This window comes from Canis aureus, chromosome X (assembly GCF_053574225.1).
Source record: "Canis aureus isolate CA01 chromosome X, VMU_Caureus_v.1.0, whole genome shotgun sequence".
Taxonomy (NCBI): domain Eukaryota; kingdom Metazoa; phylum Chordata; class Mammalia; order Carnivora; family Canidae; genus Canis; species Canis aureus.
This window is the reverse complement of record NC_135649.1, coordinates 19,578,072-19,596,826: the sequence shown is the minus strand read 5'-3', so window position 1 is coordinate 19,596,826 and position 18,755 is coordinate 19,578,072.

The window sequence follows — 18,755 nt, the reverse complement described above, 5'->3', positions numbered from 1 at the left end:
GAGGAAGGAGTCCCGCACTCTCTCATTTATTGAATACTTTCCCCATGCCCACTTTTTGGAGGCTATCTCAATGGATAATAACCCGAGGAGAGACGTAGTAACATTATCCTCATTGTACAGCTGTAGAAACTGTCTGAGGGGTTCAATGTCTCAGCCAAGGCCGCATATGTATATCCCAAGTGGCAGAAAAGAGGATTCAAAACCATGCCTTCCTACTTCAAACCTAGGGCCTTCGGGTTCAAGAACAAGATCTGGACAAAGGACAGAGGACAAACAGCATTTATCTAGGAGAAAGATCAATGGCCTAGAGACCAATGGCTCACATCCCCAAATTCTTTTGGGAGTGGGGGCCGAGGGCTGCCAGAATTCCAGCCTGAGTTTGAACCACTTTGCAGGGGGTTCTCGCTCTGTGTCAGGTTTACAGAGGCCTACTCTCTCCCCTCATTTCTTGTTGTCATCAACCTTAATTAGGTTGATGTGATGTTCAGCACAAAGGGCCTCCACCAACTTGACATACACAGACTCGTCACAGTTGGATGCAAGCACACAAAGGTGGGCTTGGCCTTGTCTAAGGCTCTGGCAGCTTCGCAAATTCCTAGTGCTAGGCCATCATGGATGAGGGCGGTCTTTACCTCTTGTAAAGCAGTATTAATGTCCATTCCACCTGTAGCAGCAGTGCCATGGTAAGGGGTAGAGCTCAATCTTGAATACACTGGAGCCTCTGATTTCTAAACTGCTTTCCTGTGTTTTTCAAAAATTCCCATAACAAGGACGATTTTCTTTGATATTTGGAAAAATAGTTAAGAAAACAGTAAGGATGGGATCCCTGGGTGGCGCAGCGGTTTAGCGCCTGCCTTTGGCCCAGGGCATGATCCTAGAGACCCAGGATCAAATCCCACGTCGGGCTCCTGGTGCATGGAGCCTGCTTCTCCCTCTGCCTGTGTCTCTGCCTCTCTCTCTCTCTGTGTGACTATCATAAATAAATAAAAATAAATAAAAAAGAAAACAGTAAGGTGTTCTTTTTTTCAGATTTTCAACACATTTCATTTTATCAATAAAAAGATTAATAAAAATATATTTACTGACTACTGTGTCTTGAATTTTGAGCAGAAATTTAAAGTATTTTCTATATCAACCTTAGGATATAACCCTTGTATTTGCGTGATTTCTTTCTAGTCTTTTATAGTTGTCTATTGTCTTGATACCCAGAATATGATAAAACTTTTACATTCATTATCTAATTTAATGTACACAAGAATGTTAATATGCCATATCATGGCTATCTTGAAAATATATTCTGAATTCAGTCATTTCTCTACACCTCCTGTCACGACCCTAGTCCAAGCAGCTGTAACCTCTCACCTAGACCACCTTCATAACTCTGTACGGGTCTCCTGCTAAAACCAGCTCTACTCCCTTGAGTCCTAATCTCTTCAGTGCCTAAAGGCACTTTCCTCATTTTTTAAAAAAGATTTTATTTATTCAAGAGAGAGAGAGAGAGGCAGAGACACAGGCAGAGGGAGAAGCAGGCTCCATGCAGGGACCCCGATGTGGGACTCGATTCTGGAACCCCAGGATCACGACCTGAGCCAAAGGCAGATGCTCAACTGCTGAGCCACCCAGGCATCCCTTCATTTTTTTTTCTTTTAAATTGCATCAGACCAAAATTCTGCTCAAAAAAATTTTTTTTCACAGTAAGAGTCGTTTATTTAAAATGCGGCTTATTAAGGACCATCTAGGGGATCCATCACCTAGCCTATTTTTATTTACCTAGCATCTTTTTATTTACCTGTTATATTTTTGTTTAGCATTTAAAATGTGCTGGGCTGGAACTAGGCACGGGGGGTTGGGAGATTCATAGGGAAGTGTGTAACTGTCTCATTGAGTGCCTGTTATTTACACAGTACATTTTTATTTATTTATTTGTAAGATTTTATTTATTTATTTGAGACAGAGAGCATGAGCAGGAGTGGGATGGGCAGAAGAAGAGAAGCAGACTCCCCGCTGAGCAGGGAGCCTGGCTCCATCCCAGGACCCTGAGATCATGACCTGAGTCCAAGGAAAGAGGCTCAACTGACTGAGCCAGCCAGGTGCCCCTAACCAGGTACATTTTTGATATTTACTCATTTCATCTTCCAACAATCCTGGAAGGTAGGTTTTCACTACTAGTAGTAATACAGGTGACCTCACAGGCTTCTAGAGACTGTGTGCCATGGCTCAAAGACCATACAGTAAGTTAGTGGAAATTCTGGGCCTGGAAGGCAGGTCCGCCTACTTCAAAGCTTGTGCTCATTATATACCATTTTTCTACCATAATATATACACTCATACAGTAGGATTCCTGGCCTTTTAACTCTTACAGTCTAGTTGATGATAAGATAAACCCATATTGCAATACCCAGCAGTAGCTAGTTACGGACATTCATCACCGAAGTCCTTTGTGGATCCCAGCTGGAAATTCCACCTCCTGAGTGTTTCGGAAGGTTGCTGCGGGCTGCAGTGAATTTGGCTTTGATTGACCCCAGCCTGGCCTCGGAAGCCTTTATGCTTTGCCTATGGCCAAGTTTTTCTGCTTTGCCCAAGGCCGGAACCACCATCACAGTCCCAGCTCATCAGATTGCAAATGTAGGTTTTATTCCAGTCTGTCTTTAACAATCAAGGTGGGATTTCTCCAACTTGAATGCACATACCAATCACCTGGGGATCTTATTAAAATGCAGATTCTGATTGAGTAGGTGTGGGGGTGGGGGCTGGGAGTCTGCATTTTTTTCTTTTTTTTTAATAGCAAGACTTTAAATTTTTTTTATTTATTTTTAAAGTAAGCTGGACTCCCAGTGTGGGGCTTGAACTCAAGACTCCTAGATCAAGAGCCAGTTAGGTGCTCCTGGGAGTCTGCATTTCTAGTAAGTTCCCAGGTGATGCTGATAATTCTAGTGTGAAGGCTGGGTAACCGACACTAAATGGAATTACATGATCTAACCCAGACCCCGACCTCAGTCCTGTCCTGAGCCCCAGGGAGAGCGCTGAGCTGCTCTTCACCACCCGAGGGCTAGAGGAAGAGCCCCCAGCCCTGAACTGCAGAGGGAGGGGTTTCCCTTCTCTGAGCCTTCTCCCAGTCGGAGGGCAAGTGGGTGTCCAGGTTCCAGCTGGGGCTGAAAAGGCAGCCCTGTCCTAGGGTCCCAGGAAAGATGCCCCGGCTCACTGTGGGCTCCCTGTAGGGCCAGATCTACTCTGCCAGTCCCTCTTCCGCCTGTGGTCACTGCCACCAGGCCACAGACAAGGGCAAGGAGGCCCACTCCTCCCTGTTGCATCTTGGGGAAGCACTTCCTGTCCCTCAGGCTGGTTGGGCTCTGTGCCAGGTGCCCAGCTGGGCCCCTGGCCTTTCTCTTGACATCTTCAGCTACCTGCCTGGGTGGTCGTGTCCTGGACCTGCCTGACAGCAGGGGCCTGGCCCTGGTGAGTCTCTGAAGCCCCTTCTAGCGCTGTGAGTCAGACCTCCGGAGGGCCCCATGGCCCTGGGCCACGGGCAGGCAGCCTTGCTGGGACCAAAGAGGGAGACCAAGTCTGCGTGGATATTAGCCCAGGAGGCGGTTCTGCAAGATGGTGCAGCCAGAACAGAGGGCACCGTCTACCTTGCTCCGCCTTCTGCATAATGGATCATAATAATCATACTTGGAATGTATGTGAGGCCTGCTTTCCAGAAGCTCAAAGCCCGATAGAGCATTGAGTACTCCTTTTGCTAGTCTGACAATCATCCATAATTTGTTTCTGTGCGAAATGGTTTCCAGTTCCCAAACTGCCCGACTGCATGCTGGGAACTGGCTGCAGAGACAGGAAGAGAAGCAGCGAAAGGTAGAGCCCACTAAGAGCCAGAAGAACTGTTCAGAGAATGTGTTAATAGGAGTTCAGAGGAGGGAGGGAAGTCCCGGACCGGGCATTGGGAGACCTCCTGGGGCAGGGGAACGAGAACTGTGCCTCTCAGGATGAATAGGACTTTGGTAGGGGGCAGTAAAGGGGTGCCTCCTCCTGAGGCTAGAACACAGTTCTCACTGCACAGGCCCTGAGAAATAGTTAAGCCACTCATCCTGGCTGGAGTCAAGGGATGTCGGTCCTGGTGGGATTACCAATGGAGCTAATGTAGGGGGGTAGGAGGGATTAGGGAGGAGGAGAAGAGGCACAATTTATCATCGGTGCTGTGGGCCAGGCTCATTACCTCCACAACCTCTATTCCTCAGAGGAGCCTCTATTACTTAGATGAGGAGGTAGCTTCACAGAGGTTAAGTGAGGCTCTTATGAGCCACCCCCTCCCCACCGTTGCTAAGTGCTAAAAAATCTGGATTTTTAAAAAAATATTTTATTTATTTATTTGACAGGGAGAGAGAGAGGGAGGACAAGCAGGTGGAGCAGCAGGCAGAGGGAGAGGGAGAAGCAGACTACCCCCTCTGAGTAGGGAGCCAGATGAGGGCCTCGATCCCAGGACTCCGGGATCATGACCTGAGCCGAAGGCAAATGCTTCACTGACTGAACCACCCAGGTACCCCTAGAATCAGGATTTGAATCCGGTCTGTGTGGGTGTTTCCTTGACATTGTGTCTTCTTATTCCTGCACGTGTCCCTGACTCCTACGTGGGACCTAAAAATGCCCATGGAAGTCCGTGTTTCTGAAAATGGTCCAAAGGCCACCTGGCCCAGATCCTTGAAAAGTCAGAGGCCGTGGTGACTCTCAGAGTTTCTTAGGGCTACCATAAGAAATTATCACCAAGTAGAAGGCTCAAGACAATTTGAATGCGTTCTCTCAGTTCCAGAAGCCAGGAATCCAAAATCAAGGTGCCAGCAGAGCTATCTTCCTCTGAAGCCTTTAGAGGAGTATCCTGGGGTGTTAGGCCTCTCCAGAGAAACAAAACCAATAGGGTATATACTTTCTCTATGGAGAGAGAGAGAGAGAAAGAGAGAGAGAGATTTATCATAAGGGATATGAAGGCTGGGGTGCCCTAGGTGGCTCAGTTGGTTAAGTGTCTGCCTTTGGTTCACATCATGATCCCAGAGTCCTGGGATGGGCCTCACATCTGGCTCTCTGCTCAGTGGGGAGTCTCTTTCTCCCTCTGTGCTCGTGTTCTCGTGCTCTCTTGCTCTCTCAAAATAAATACATAAAACCTTTTTTTTTAAAAAAAAGGAATATGAAGGCTGGCAAGTCCAAAATCTACAAGGTGAGCTGGCAGGCTGGAGATCCAGGAGAACTAATGTTCCAGTTTGAGGCTAATGTCTCAGATCATCAAGTCGAAAGTCGGTCTGCAGAACTCTCTTTTGCTGGGAGTGGGGGTGAGAACCCCCTTTTATTTTATTCTGGCTTTCTTTTTTTAAGATTTTATTTATTCATTCATGAGAGACACAGAGAGAGAGGCAGAGGGAGAAGCAGGCTACCTGTGGGAAGCCTGATGCTGTACTTGATCCCAGGACCCCGGGATCACTACCTGAGCCAAAGGCAGATGCTCAACCACTGAGTCACCCAGGTGTCCGTATTCTGGCATTCAACCGGTTGGATGAAGCCTGCCTACCTTATGGAGGGCAGTCTGCTTTACCTAAAGCCCTCTGATTTAATGTTAACATCATCTAAAATATCCTTACAGCAACACTCCGAGTAATAATATTTGGCCAAATATCTGGGTATCCTATGACCCAACCAAGTTTACACTTCGAATTAACCATCATACCTTCCTTGCTTCTTCCAGCTCCTGGTGGCTTTAAGCATTCCTTGTCTTAGGGCTGCATGATTCCAATCTCTGATTCCATCTTCACATAGCTTTCTTACTATGTGTCCTGTCCCAAATCTTCCTCTGTGCCACCTGTTACAGGATTTAGGGCCCATCCTAAATCTACGATGATCTCATTTCAAGAACCTCAGCTTAATTATATCTGCCAAGACCCTTTTGCCAAGTCAGGTCATAATCACAGTTTCTGGAGGTTAGGACATAGACACATATTGTGGGGCAACTATTCAGTCCATGAAACTGGTATTGCCCCTTGGAAATGTGAGGAGTTCTGCTGGCATGGCCACTTCCTAGCTTCAGGTAAAAAACAAAGCAAAACCCCCAAACTGAAGACTTGAGACCATTAATCCTAGTGAAGGAGGTAAATCGGCCACCATGTGGGGTGCATATTTTAAGTGTTATGTCATGTGGGGGGGTGCAGGAAATGTTGTTGCCCACTCAGGAGAGCTGCCTGGCCCATCCCGATGTGAAGTGAGGAGGAAGATGCCCAGAGAACCTTTGACATTTTCTTTCAAAGTGTATTTTCTTTATTTTTACAATACATTTGTGGTTTATTTTGCACACAGCTTTCCCACAATGGCCAGATATAAAAGGTTTTATATCTTCAACTTTTTATTATGCAAACATTTAACATTATAAAGAATTTGAAAGTGGAAAGATAAATAACTCCTAATCTTTCTGCCCTGATATAACTGATTTCTGTTCTTTATATTCCCTTTCATTATTGTCCACATATGTCTTAGCTCCTTTGTGAAGTCTTCTCTTGCTTTTCAGCAGGCTTTAATGTTCCTTCTGCCCTCCAAAAGCAGTTTGTAGATTAGAACACTCTTCACTTTTTCTTTTTAAGATTTTTATTTATCTGTGAGAGAGAGAGAGCATGAGCAGGGAGCCTGATCGGACACTGGATCTCAGGACCCTGGGATCATGACCAGAGTCAAAGGCAGACACTTAACGCACTGAGCCACCTAGGTGCCCTTCACTTTTTTTTTTTAATTTTACTTATTTGACACACAGAGAGAAAGCACAAGTAGGCGGCAGGCATCAGGAGAGGGAGAAGCAGGCTCTCTGCTCAGCAGGGAGCCCAACGTGGGACCTGCGGCAGTCCTGGGAGCATGACCTGAGCAGAAGGCAGAAACTTAACTGACTCAGCCACCCAGATGCCCCACTTTTCACTTGTTTAAAAAAGATTTTATTTGTAGGGAATATCTACACCCAACGTGGGGCTCAAACCCACAACCCTGAGGTCGAGTCACATGCTGCACTGACTGAGCCAGCCAGGTGCCCCACACATTTCATTTTGTATAACTTGCACTTAGAATGAATCTTCTGTAGAGCAGGGACCATGGTTTTTCACCTCTGTGTCTCCTACACATAGACAACACCTGGTACAAAGTAATTGGTCAATAGTTTCTCAAATTAATATGCATATGCTGTGCCATCATAATCATGATAAACATGTAATTTTGTAATTTTCTTTTGTTACTGAGCATCAGAGTATACACATTTTCATATGCTATTATTTATTTTTCATATAATGTATTTCAATAGTTACCTAATTGTTTTTTAAGAGAGGATGGAGGGAGAATAAGGAGAGAGGAAGAGAGAGAATCTTAAGCAGGTTCCATGCCTAGTACAGAGCCTGATGCAGGGCTCCATCCAACAACACTGAGATCATGACCTGACCCAAAATCAAGAGTCCAAACACTTAACTGACTGAGCCACTCAGGTGCCTCAATAGTTTCCCAATATTCATCCTCATACTATTTGGCATTATATTGAATTAAACACCTTTATTTATTTATTTATTTATTTTTTAATTTTTATTTATTTATGATAGTCACAGAGAGAGAGAGAGAGGCAGAGACATAGGCAGAGGGAGAAGCAGGCTCCATGCACCGGGAGCCCGACGTGGGATTCGATCCCGGGTCTCCAGGATCTCGCGCTGGGCCAAAGGCAGGCACTAAACCACTGCGCCACCCAGGGATCCCTAAACACCTTTATAAGCAGGGCTTCTTTTTTTATTTTTAAAGATTTTGTTTATTTATTCTTTTTTTTTAAAGATTTTATTTATTCATGAGAGACAGAGAGAGAGAGAGGGGCAGAGACACAGGCAGAGGGAAAAGCAGGCTCCATGTAGGGAGCCCAATGTGGGACTCGATCCCAGGTCTCCAGGATCATGCCCTGGGCTGAAGGCAGCGCTAGACCGCTGAGCCACCCGGGCTCCCTATTTATTTATTCTTGAGAGACACACAGAGAGAGGCAGAGACACAGGCAGAGGGAGAAGCAGACTCCCTGTGGGGAGCCTGATGCAGGACTGGATCCCAGGACCCCAGGATCACACCCTGAGCCAAAGGCAGACACTCAACCACTGAGCCACCCAGGTGCCCTTTTTTCTTTAAAGTAGGCTCCACACCCAGCATGGAGCCCAATTTAAGGCTTGAACCCATGACCTTGAGATCAAGACCTGAGCTGAGATCCAGAGTCAGATTCTTAACTGGCTAAGCCACCCAAGTGCCCCCTTCTTGGCTTTTTTTAACGATTGAAATTTCCAAAAGTGGAATGAACATTTTTAAGTTCTTGTTAACACTTTGTTTCTCAAGGAGGTTGCACCAATTTGTACTAACACCACAATTCTGTCAGCATGGTGTTTGAAAATTATTTTTATAATTGTTTTCAGATACTATTTCATCATAATTTTTATTTTGGATTCAAAAAATTTAACAAACATATTTCATTGGAGTTTTATATGCAGATCACACTTCTAGATGTAACTGGAAGTTTCCAGGTATCCAGCACTGCACCTGTATCCTCTGTGGACAAGTAGGAAAGCAACAGATTGCGTTAAAAATGGCCCTGAAGGGGCTCAGCAGTTGGGCGCCTGCCTTTGGCTCAGAGCATGATCCTGGGATCCGGGATCCAGTTCTGTATTGGGCTCCCTGAAGAGATCCTGCTTCTCCCTCTGCTCGTGTCTCTGCCTCTCTCTGTGTATCTCTCATGATGAATAAATAAATAAATCTTTTAAAAAAATGGCCCAAAGAGAGAAGCTGCCATCCTAGTACAGACCAGCCCTCATGAAACAAAGACCTCCTTGAGACATATATGAATCGATCCATTTTTGACCAGCTCTGAGACACCTCCTTCAGCCACACTGGTTAAAGCCTTCACATATTTATAGTGAAGACGAAGGGAGATTAACCATGTCTTTATTTTTTTTTTATTTTTATTTTTTTTAACCATGTCTTTAATAGTAGGAAACTGCTTATGGCTTTACTGAGAAGATATGAATCCTGTCTTTTCTGTAAATTCTTTTGATATCTTTTGTAAGCCCTTAAGCCCCTTGCAGTATTTTCTATCTAGACATTTGACTAAATAAATACCCTCTGATTACTGAGTATATATTTGGGTGCTATTGCTTATGTTCTTCATCCTTTCCTGAATTTCTGAGTTTTCCTCTGATATTATTTCCCATCCATCTGAAGAACTTCTTATTTCCTAGAGTGCAGGTCTCCTGACAATGAGTTCTCTTAGTTTTCTTTTATTTGAAATGTCTGTTTCATCTTCACTTTGTTTTTGAAGAGATTTTTTATTTTAAGTCATCTCTACACCCATCATGGGGCTTGAACTCAGGAGCTCAAGATTGAGTCACATGCTGCACCAACTGAGCTGGCCAGGTGCCCTTCATCTTCACTCTTGAAGGATTCTTTCACTGGTTATAGAATTCTGTTGACAGTTTCTCTCTTGTTCTTTTTTTTTTTTTAAGATTTTATTTATTTATTTGACAGAGAGAGAGAGAGAGAGAGAGAGAGCACAAGTGAGTGCAAGCAGAGGGAGAGGCAAAGAGAGAGGGAGAAGCAGGTTCCCCACTCAGCAAGAAGCCCGACATAGGGCTTGATCCCAGGACCCCAGGATTATGACCTCAGCCAAAGGCAGGGGCTTAAGCAACTGAGCCACCCAGGCACCCCAACAATTTTTTTCTCCAAGATTTATTTATTTATTTATTTATGAGAGACACAGATTAAGAGAGGCAGAGACATAGGCAGAGGGAGAAGGAGGCTCCTCATAGGGAGTCCGATGTGGGACTCGATCCTGGACCCCAGGATCATACCCTAAGCCCAAGGCAGACATCCAACTGCTGAGCCACCCAGGCATCCCCCCAACAATTTTTCTTTTAGGCACTTTAAAGATATTCCAACAGTCTTCGTCTTTCATGGTTTCTGGGAAGAAGACCATGGTCAATTGAGTGATCATTCCCCTATATATAATATTTTGTTTCTCTCTGGCTACATGCAAGATTTACTTTTTATCCTTGGCTTTCATACACTTGATTATATGATATATTAGGCATGGTTTTCTTCATATTTATCCTGTCTGGTGTTCACCAAATTTGGGGGAATGTATTGCCATTATTAAAATTTTTTTCTTCCCTCTTCTCTCCTTCTGGGACAATTACCTGTATGTTAGGTCTTTTGATACTGTCTCACTGATCCTTGTGGTTCTGGTCATTTTATTTTTTGAACTTTGTTCTCTCTCTTCTTTAGGCTAGAGAATTTCTAGTGATCTCTCTTCACATTTGCTGACTTTTTCTCTGTCTTTTCCATTCCTTTCTTGAGTCCATTCAGGGTTTTCTCCTCAAATACTGTATTTTTTGGTTTTAGAATGTCATTCATTTTTTAAATAGTTTCTCTCTCTCTTTTTTTTTAGATTTCCTTCTTTTTCACATTCATTACAAGCATATTTTCCTTCAATTCATTGACCATAGTTATAAAACCTCCTTCAAAGCCTTTACCTGTTAATTCCAAACTTCTGGATCATTTCTCTGTTGAGCTCAACTGATTGTCTTTTGTCTTAATAATGGGTGGGTCACATTTTCCTATTTTTTTGTTTTTGTTTTGTTTGTTCTGGTTTTGCATATTTGGTAATTCTGATCATATACTGGGTATTGTGATTGCTAGGTTGTAGAGACTCTGGATTCTAGCATATTCCTCCAAAAAGCATTGTTGTTTTTTGTTTTAGCAAGCAATTTACTTGGATAGGTTCGGACTGCAAACTCTACCTCATCTATGGAGGACATCAGCTCAATTATCAGTTCAAATCTTATTAGCCCTAGCTGTAATGTGACTTGAGCCTGCCACAGGCATGCATGGTTGGTTCAAGGGTTCTGGGTTCAGCCAGAGGCCTTGGCTAAGTTTATGCACAGAACCTGTGGCGTTTCTGTTCTGCTTCTCTCCTTTCCAGGATTCTCCTGGCATTTTCTTTTTTTTCTTTTTTTTTTAAGGTTTAATTTATTTAATCGAGACAGAGACAGAGGCAGAGATACAGGCAGAGGGAGAAGCAGGCTCCATGCAGGGAGCCTAATGTGGGACTCGATCCGGGGTCTCCAGGATCACGCCCTGGGCTGTAGACGCTGCTAAACCCCTGAACCACCGGGGCTGCCCTCTCCTGGCATTTTCAAGTGGCGGTAGTTACCCTAGGTTCTGACATCTGGTTCTTTTTTTTTTTTTTTTTTTTCTGACATCTGGTTCTTCAGGCCAGAAAAGTATAAGGTTTTCTTTTTTTTTTTCTTTTTTTCTTTTTTATTAAAAAAATTTTTTTAGAATAAGGTTTTCTATTGGAGTTTTAGCTGTCTTGTGCCATGCTACAACAGTAGTCTGGGCATGGGCTGTAAGCTGTAAAAATGGAAACTCACCCCAAGCCAGTCCTTTCTTCCCCATTTCAGCTCCTATCCAAAATCTGCCTGTTTTTTTTTTTAAAGATTTTATTTATGTATTCATGAGAGACACACACAGAGAGAGGCAGAGACACAGGCAGAGGGAGGAGAAGCAGGCTCCATGCAGGAGCCCGATGCAGGACCCCATCCCGGAGCTCTGGGAGCATGTCCTGAGCCGAAGGCAGATGCTCAACTGCTGAGCCACCCAAGCATCCCTGTTTTTTTTTTTTTTAAAGATTTTATTTATTGGGATCTTTATTTTATTTTTTTTTAATTTTTATTTATTTATAATAGTCACAGAGAGAGAGAGAGAGGGGCAGAGACACAGGCAGAGGGAGAAGCAGGCTCCATGCACCGGGAGCCCGACTTGGGATTTGATCCCGGGTCTCCAGGATCACGCCCTGGGCCAAAGGCAGGCGCCAAACCGCTGCGCCACCCAGGGTTCCCCTATTGGGATCTTTAAAATCTGGTCTTTTAAGATCTTTAAAAAAGATCTTAAATCTTTTTTTAAAAAAAGATTTTATTTATTTATCTTTTAAGTATTCTCTACAGCCCAACACAGGGCTCACACTCATGACCCTGAGACTAAGAGTCACACCTCCAACGACTGAGCTGGCCAGGTGCCCCTTATTTGGTTTTTCACTCTCTGGAATCTCTAAGTTTCTTTCTTTTTTCTTTCAGTGTTTTTTCTCAGAGTTTGTATTTGCTATCTTCAGGGAGGGAGGTTGTGATATTAATGGTTTATTTCACCATCCTGGAAGTGGAAACCCTTTTTATTTTATTTTTTTAAAAAATTTATTTATTTATTCATGAGAAACACAGAGAGAGAGAGGCAGAGACATAGGCAGAGGGAGAAGCAGGCTGCCCACAAGGAGCCTGATGTGGGACTTGATCCCAGGGTCCAGGATCACACCCTGAGCCAAAGGCAGATGCTCAACTACTGAGCCATCCAGGCATCCCAGGAAATGCTTTTTAATTTTTGAGTAAAAGGAGACAGTGGGGAATTTACCCCTGTTAAAAAAATAAGGTATGTGCATTTAAAAAATGATATGACAGGAAGAAACATGAGGAAGTAAATAAAACTACCCATAAGTTCATTTCTAAAAGACAGTTACTATTAACATTTTGGTATACTTATTTCCATTTCTTCATATATAAATGTATCTTTTTTTTTATGTAGGCTTCACACCCAATGTGGGGTTTGAACTCACAGTTCTGAGATTAAGAGTTGCATGCTCTACTGACTAAGCCAGCCAGTTGCCCCATTTTTTACATATATATATATATATATATCTTTTTTCTTGTGTGTATATCCAAATGTGTTTATATAACCACTGAAATATATATATATATGTATATATATATATATATATACATATATATATATATATAATTCTTACAACTAGGGGCAGGCCCGATGGTGCAGCAGTTTAGTTTAGGCCTGGCCACCTGCAGCCCAGGGCGTGATCCTGGAGACCTGGGATCGAGTCCCACATCAGGCTCCCTGCATGGAGCCTGCTTCTCTTTCTGCCTCTCTCTCTCTCTCTCTCTGTGTCTCTCATGGATAAATAAATAACATCTTTAAAAAAAATTCTTACAACTAAAACAGGAACATATCATAGATATATGATAACCTGCTACTCCCCCAACCCAATTTGGGCAATATATAATAAACAACAAGAGAGTTATTCTGGGCTTAAGAATCAAGGGTTGGCAAACTTACTAAAGACAGATTGAAAAAGGAGTTTTGATCTAAAAGGGGATGGTACTGGGAGGTGGTACCTTTGAGGGTAAGTTCCCCCCCCCCCAGAAGGTCCTCAGCACCCTGCCCTTGCTGCCATAATAGAATAGAGGGACCAGTGTCTCTTTCTCAGCCCTATATACTTGGGGAAGAGCGGAGGATTTGGGATAAAGGCTGTGGTTTCTTCTGCGGACTCCTGGCTATTAGCGACTCTGATGGAAGGAAGTCCCAGCCCTGGAGTCTGCTGGGGGCTTAGGCAGGTCACACAGATAGCTCTAAGCCACTGTGAGTCACTACAGCTTCTGGGTGACCCTTCCAGCTGCATGTCCTAACTGCTGTTAGATGCACATGGAAGAGGTGAGGAGTGGACACTGAGTACAGCATAGCTGTTATTTGCTGCCCTGATTTGAGTTTTCAGGTGTGATCAACTATAGTGTGTGTGTTTGGGGGAATTACTTCCTTCAGGGTCAAATCACCTGATGAGACGTCACTCCTTGTTCTTTAGAATCAGGCTCCCTTTGTGTAAGTTTGACCTGGGGTATTTATTCACCATTCTTCCCTGCTTATCCAACTACTCCAGTATGTTGAATTTTTTATTAGATCTTTATTTTTTTGTATATTTTTTATTGGAGTTCAATTTGCCAACCTATAGCCTAACACCCAGTGCTCATCCCGTCAAGTGCCCCCCTCAGTGCCCATCACCCAGTCACCCCAACCCCCGCCCACCTCCCTTTCCATCACCCCTTGTTTGTTTCCAGAGTTAGAAGTCTCTCCTGTTTTGTCACCCTCACTGATATTTCCCACTCATTTTCTCTCCTTTCCCCTTTATTCCCTTTCACTATTTTTTATATTCCCCAAATGAATGAGACCGTGTAATGTTTGTCCTTCTCCGATTGACTTACTTCACTCAGCATAATACCCTCCAGTGGGTCCGAGGGTTGTGGGTTATTGTTAAGCTGTTTAACATGATTAGGTCTTTAGACCTGGATCCTCCTCCACCTAATTTTGTTAGCCACTAACTTCGATATGTCTTAATCTGAGCCCATCACTCCCCTCCAGGGCTTATTCACCTTCTTGCCTTTCATATTTTTGTTCAGGACACTTTCCCCTCACCCAGCTGCAAAGTGTCCTCACTGACGCCTCTTTCTCTTAGTTGTCCATCTTGGCAATCCGTGGCTATGTTTCAGTGCCTTTTGTTCCATGAAGAGGATCCACTAAAGGATTTTGAGTGGAGGAGGAGGGTGTGAACAGATGTGGGCGTTAGTGGAGAGGATGAATTGAGGGTGGAGAGGAAGAGACAGATGAAGAGCAGAGAGCCCCATCTGGAGAACAGCAATAGACTATGAAGAGATGAAAGCTGTACTTGAAATGGAGGAGAGGATTTCAAGAGACAACTTGTACGTGAAATGCTTTAAAATTTTCAAAGCCAGAAGAACTCTTTAAAAAGTTGGAAAGAAGGCTAATATTGTTCAAGACATGCACTTTTTAAAGTAAACTTTTCAACAAAGTGTAATATATGCATAAAAAGCACACTAATCATAAGTATCAGCTTGATGAATTTTCAGTCTGAGCACAGCTATGTGGCCATTACCCAGATCAAGAAATGGAACATTATCAGCATTGTAGAAGCCCCTCGGGTCCCTGCCCAGGCATTTATTCCCCTCACAGTGGTAGTCACTAATGTGACAACTAATGCTGTCGAGGAATTTTGCCTGTCTTTTAACTTTGTGTGAGTGGAATTCTGCAGCATATATTCTTTTGTTTGGATTCTTTCATGTAACATTGTATTTGTGAGATTTATCCATGCATTTTAAAAAAGATTTTATTTATTTATTTGAGAAAGAGAGTGAGAGAGAGCACAAGCAGGAGGGAGGAGCAGACTCCCCACTGAGCAGGGAGCCTAACTCGGGGCTAGATCCCAGAATCCCAAGATCATGACCTAAGCTGATGGCAGATGCTTAACCGACTGGGCTACCCAGGCGCCCCCATCCATATGTTTTTAATAGAAATAGTTCTTTCCTTCTCAATGCCCTATAGTATTCTTTTGTTAACAGACATTTGTGTTGTTTCCATCTGGGAACTACTATGAACAGTGCTGTATGAATGCCCTTGTATATGTCTTTTTGGTACACATGTGTATACATTTATGTTGGGAATATATCTAAAAGCGAATTGCTTATTCATAGGATATATATCTATCTCCATCTCCAGATATATATCTATCTGTACCTATCTGTGGTAATGCCCCATAGGTTTCCAGTGTGTTTGTACCAATTCATACTCTGCCTAGCCATGTAAGAGAGTTCAAGTTATTCCGACACTCAGTATTATCTGCCTTTTAAAATATTAGCCATTCTGGTAGGTATAGTGACAGTGTCTTTTATTAGATGCAACAAAACAGAATCACATTTATTATTTACTCTGAATTAAAAGTGGGTCAGATTAAAGAGTGAGCCCACTCTCAAGCAGCTCTAAATCCAGTGGGAGACTCACTGCTATGTCAACAGATAATTATAATACATAGTGTGTGCTATTCTAAGTACTGACTTATAGTAGAGGGAAGATAATGTGCCACGTGAGTTCAGAAGAAGAACTAGTCTCTTGTTTCTACAGTATGGGGCACAGATTGGACAGGCCTAGAGGAAGAAAGGAGACCAGTTAGGTGACTACTGAAATAGTGCAAAAGTGCCTGGCTGGCTTAGTCGGTAGAGCATGTGACTCTTGATCTCGGGGTCATGAGTTTGAGCCCACATTGGGTGAAGAGCCTACTTAAAAAGATAAATAAAAATAAGTAAATTAGGGGAACCCGGGTGGGTCAGTTAAGTGTCTACCTTCAGCTCAGGTCATGATCCTGGAGCCCTGGGCTCGAGCCCCACATTAGGCTCCCTGCTTGGTGGGGGAGCCTGCTTCTTCCTCTGCTTCTCACCCCTCTTGTGCGCATACACACACACACTCTCTCTCTCAAATAAATACATAAAATCTTTTAAAAAATAAGTAAACTGGGAGGTGAATAAAGAACAAAGCCACTGGAATTAATAGGTAGAATTGACATGACATGACTACACGACTCCTAAAATTCGGAGAGGGAATGGAATTAGCAGATAGTGATATTAAGGAGGAAGAATGGACAGGTAAATAGCCAACGTAATGTGCAAAATCAGGGAGTTATCGTGGTGGTTTCCAGGTTATGGATCCAAGTGTCTGGTTGCTGTTGTTATCAGTTGAGAGAGGGAAAACAGGTAAAGGACCTGGTTGAGAGTGGGAGGTAGGACAGATGTCTTCAATTTGGACATACGAAGTTTGAAAGACTATCTAGGCTATTAAGGTGGAGCTATCTGTCATCAGAAGGCATTTGGAAATACGGGCCGGACCTCATAAAAAATGAGAAAGAGAGCTGTGGATATTATCGGAGGGATAATTTGGTGTTTTGGAGGTATTTGAAACAATGGGAATGCATGAGATTAATAGGGAGAGTGTGAGCAAGCTTAGGACAGAGCCCTAAGGAACCTCCTCCCCCATTTAAAGGGCAAGTGAAAGAAGATGACTCCCCCAAATTGGGACTTGGATATAATTATGGGCTGGAGGTGGGAAGTAAGCAGAGAGGGAAAGTTTAAAGATATGGAAGGTAGACAGGATGAGCCATGTATCAAGGATTCACGGGGGGGGGGGGGGGGGGTTGACATCAAGACACTGGAGATGAGGTGGGCTACCCCTTGCTGACACTGGAAGGAAGAAGAAAGTTCACATTTGACAGCACGTATTTCTATAAGGATATCTGCAAGGCATCCCATTGAGAGTGAGTGAAGCAGAGGTGGGGCTGGAGATCTGAAGAGTGGTTAAGTCTTGGATTCGTCATTGTGGTGAATGGGAGGGGCAGATGGCTAAGGGCAAAAATAAGATTGCAGAGTAGCGTTTGAAGGCTCTACCAAGGTCAGCTGCCAAGTAAGTCAAGCTTCCCCAAGGGAGGGAGAGCCATGGTAAAAACAAACAAGCAAGCAAATCACTCCTGGGGGCCAACACCCTAGAAATGCACTTCATGTTGAACTTCTTGAGCCTTCTACAGGAAGGGTGTTGGGGAAAGCGCCTTTAAGGGGGAATAAGGTGGGCTGGAAGAGTTCTTAATGTATCATTAATTGAATAATGAAAAGAGGAAATGAGGCCACCTCTCTGTGGTCACATCGTACTTCTCTCTTTTTCTAAATTAAGTAATCTCTACCCCCACGTGGGGCTTGAACTCACGACCCCATGATCAAGAGTCACATGTTCTATGACTCAGCCAGCCAGGGAGGCATCCCATAGCTGCCTTCTTAGACCAAGTGGCTAGATTTCCTTACCTTTCTTTAGGTTTTAGGATCCAGCCACATCCCTTTTAGCCCAGGCTGGTGGCAGCAGTGGTTTAGTAGAACTCCCAGTTCTTTCAGTTAACATCTGGGGAATTTTTATTTTTTATTTTATTTATTTGTTTAATTTTTTTAAAGATTTTTAAAAAGATTTTATTTATTTATTCATGAGAGACAGAGAGAGAGAGACAGAGAGAGAGAGAGAGAGAGAGAGAGAGGCAGAGACACAGGCAGAGGTTGAAGCAGGCTCCATTCACGAAGCCTGATGCGGGACTCGATCCCAGGTCTCCGGGATCATGCCCTGAGCCAAAGGCAGACACTCAACTGCTGAGCCACCCAGGTATCCCCATCTGGGGAATTTTTAGCAGTCAAGCCAGAATGAATTTGGCCAGCCTTTGCCTCCACCTCCCATTTGTGTTTTGCTCTGGCTAGGATCTTCACCCAACCATCAAGCACATCCTGTTCTTGCATTTTAAGCCAGCCACTGGAAAAGTGAAGGCACCTTACAGACCGTAGGTTACACTTGAGAAATGCAGGCCTAGAAGCATCATCTTTCCAATTAGATGGGGGAAAAGAAAGATCTTGATCCAATGGGACCTCCAATGAAGATCTCGTTACAACGTCAGCAACTTTTTGGATGTTAACCAAAAACTGTCCATCAACTTGCAACTCCAGCAATTATAGCTTCCGCATGGGAATTTTACTCTAGATGGAACTACATTTCATCCAGGGAGAGCTATCTGGATGGCGCTTATTCAGGATGCAGGTGTGTGGGGAGATTTAAGTAGTTAACATTTGTGAAACACGCTGTGCTCTTTCAATGAAAGGTGTTTTGAGAAGAGTCTACTATTGTTAACTCATCTTCTTTTTGAGACACTCCAGGAGTCAAAGTGCTTGTTTTCACACAAGTTTCAGGAAACAAAGGTGTTGGACTATACTGAGTTAATCCATTTCTGCAGAATGCCCAAGGAGCTGGAAAGTGAGTGACAAAAGGTACCATCTGAAGATTTAAAGACCTCTCAGCACCAATTATGCCAAGAAATGCTAAGCAAATTAGCACTTTGGCTAATTAAAAAATAAATACTCAGTGAAAATGGCCCATCACCCTGATAAATAGTCAATCTGTTTGAGTAGCATTTCCAGTGTTAATTGAGGTCTGGGTGACTCAGTGCCCTGGTGGCCAAAAATCAATCCTGGGAA